Source organism: Nansenia antarctica (genome assembly GCF_963989245.1).
Source record: "Nansenia antarctica genome assembly, chromosome: 8".
NCBI lineage: Eukaryota > Metazoa > Chordata > Actinopteri > Argentiniformes > Microstomatidae > Nansenia > Nansenia antarctica.
Window position 1 is genome coordinate 37251447 of NC_137678.1, and position 2500 is coordinate 37253946.

Below are 2500 nucleotides of genomic sequence, written 5' to 3' on the forward strand. Positions count from 1 at the left end.
ATCTACTGCATTTGTCATTGCACAGAGTACAACGAAATGTATTTATGCTCTAGGCAAGGGGGTCAGAGGCATAGAAAACAACCCTGGAGCAATAGGCTAGGTGCACGATCTCCTCTACTTCCTGAAAGGCACCTTGCATGAACATATCCTGTCTCACTCTATTGGTTTAATTGATTAATCAGCTGTGCACTGTGTGTTCCAACAGTTTACCGCACAGCTGATTAATCAATTAAACCAATAAAGTGAGACAAGATATGTTCATGTAAGGTGCCTTTCAGGAAGTAGTGGAGATCGTGCACCTAGCCTATTAGGGGTTCAGTGCCTCGCTCAAGAACACGACACTTTGACACGTGGCCAGCCGGGGTTCGAACCGCCAGAGCTGCCGACCTTGCAACCATTAGACGCCGGCTCTACCGGCTGAGCCACAGTTGTGGCGAAACGTGGCCTGGGATAAGGCCCGGATGTTTCAAGATCCTAACAACGCCTCTGGTATCCATGGCAACGTAGAGCAAGACGCAAGCCATGAGTAGGTCAAACCGTACTGAGCACACTAACCCACACTGCATCAGGACATGAACACATGAACAATTACACACATAAACATGAGATGGACACACCCCTTAATAGTACTCCCACAACAGTAGAACATTTGGCCATAATCTCTCTCTTCTCTTCTGTCTCCTCCTCTCTCTCCTCCTTTCTCTCCTCCTTTCTCTCTTCTTCTCATATACCTCAAGTCTATATTACTGACATTTTCTCTGCTTCATGGTATTTGGACTTATCTGCTCACAAACTTGTTTCCTCTTCTCTCTCCTCCTCTCTCACCTCCTCTATCACCTCTTCTCTCTCCTCTCTCCTCCTCAGGCTCCTCTATCACCTCTTCTCTCTCCTCAGGCTCCTCTATCACCTCTTCTCTCTCCTCAGGCTCCTCTATCACCTCTTCTCTCTCCTCCTCTGGGTCCTCTGAGAAGCCCGGTCTCTTCTCTGGTCTCCAGCATCACAGCGACCACAACACAGACCAACCCCAGCAGAACACAACTCACCAGGGAACGCCACACGGCGTAGAACATGGAGTCGATGCCAAAGAGTCTTGTTTGATGAGTGACACACCCATTTAAAATATACCCTATCATAGACCAGTACTGACCACTGTCCTCCAATGAGAACATACTCTGGTCTGACATACAGGTCTATCATGTGACTGCCAACACAACGCTGTCCATCCAGGACCAGATGTAATCATAGTGAAGACCTCTGAAGGTGGAATGTGTGATGCGGTGAGAGGAGCTGTTGTCAACCACCTGTACTCTGTCTCTTAGGTCCTCCATGAGGGGGTTCAGGGTTCTGCTCTCGTCCAGAAATATTCTTTCCCATTTCCTGAGATCCCACCTCCCCCTCAGCCACTGGACAGTCAGGTGGTCACCTGCTGCTGCCCACTCACACGGCAGGTCTACTGTCTCTCCAACAGCTGAGGACGTAACCTCCATATTAACACCACTGCAGAGTCTGACGCTATGGTTCTGTGACACTCTGCCAGCCTCCCAACACTCCACCCTGTAGCGCCCTGAGTCTGAATGAGTCACATTGTGGATCCACAGAGAGAGAACTGTCATGGATGGTTTTGATGAGAACAGCCAGTAGAATGCTCAGTTTTGTGACTGAAGCCATTCTGTTCCAAGGTGTCTGTCCGTTGGTTACCTACACCGTGTCTGATACTGTGTGAGCAGAGAGCAGGGATGTCCTGTAAGCCAGTGGTTACATATGTACCCTCCCTCAGTCATCTCTCACTGATCTAATATAAGATAATCTTGATGTTGAGCTTCATAATGGAGGAGGTGGACCCAGGTGTGTTAGACCAGGTGTGTTAGATCAGGTGTCTGAGACCAAGTGTGTGAGACCAGGTGTGTGAGACCAGGTGTGTGAGACCAGGTGTGTTAAACCAGGTGTGTGAGACCAGGTGTGTGAGACCAGGTGTGTTAGACCAGGTGTGTGAGACCAGGTGTGTTAGACCAGGTGTGTGAGACCAGGTGTGTTAGACCAGGTGTGTTAGTCCCAGGTGTGTTAGTCCAGGTGTGTGAGACCCAGGTGTGTGAGTCCCAGGTGTGTGAGACCAGGTGAGTTAGTCCCAGGTGTGTTAGTCCAGGTGTGTTAGACCCAGGTGTGTTAGTCCAGGCGTGTGAGTCCCAGGTGTATTAGACCAGGTGTGTTAGACTCAGGTGTGTAGACCAGGTGTGTGACTGAGTCCCAGGTGTGTTAGTCCCAGGTGTGTGAGACCCAGACTGGATGGAAGGTGTGTGAGACACTCTGACCAGCAGAGGGCGGAGGGACGCTCATTACAGTAAAAGTACAGATTCTGGATTTCTAGTGGTCGCTCAGAGTCTTCTTCGGCGGTATGGTATACATATGCATGACTCCAGGGGTCAGAAGTCAGGTCTGATCAGTCACAGCATGTTCCTGACTCCTGTGATGTCATCAACCTTGGCCAGTATCTCCTTCACTT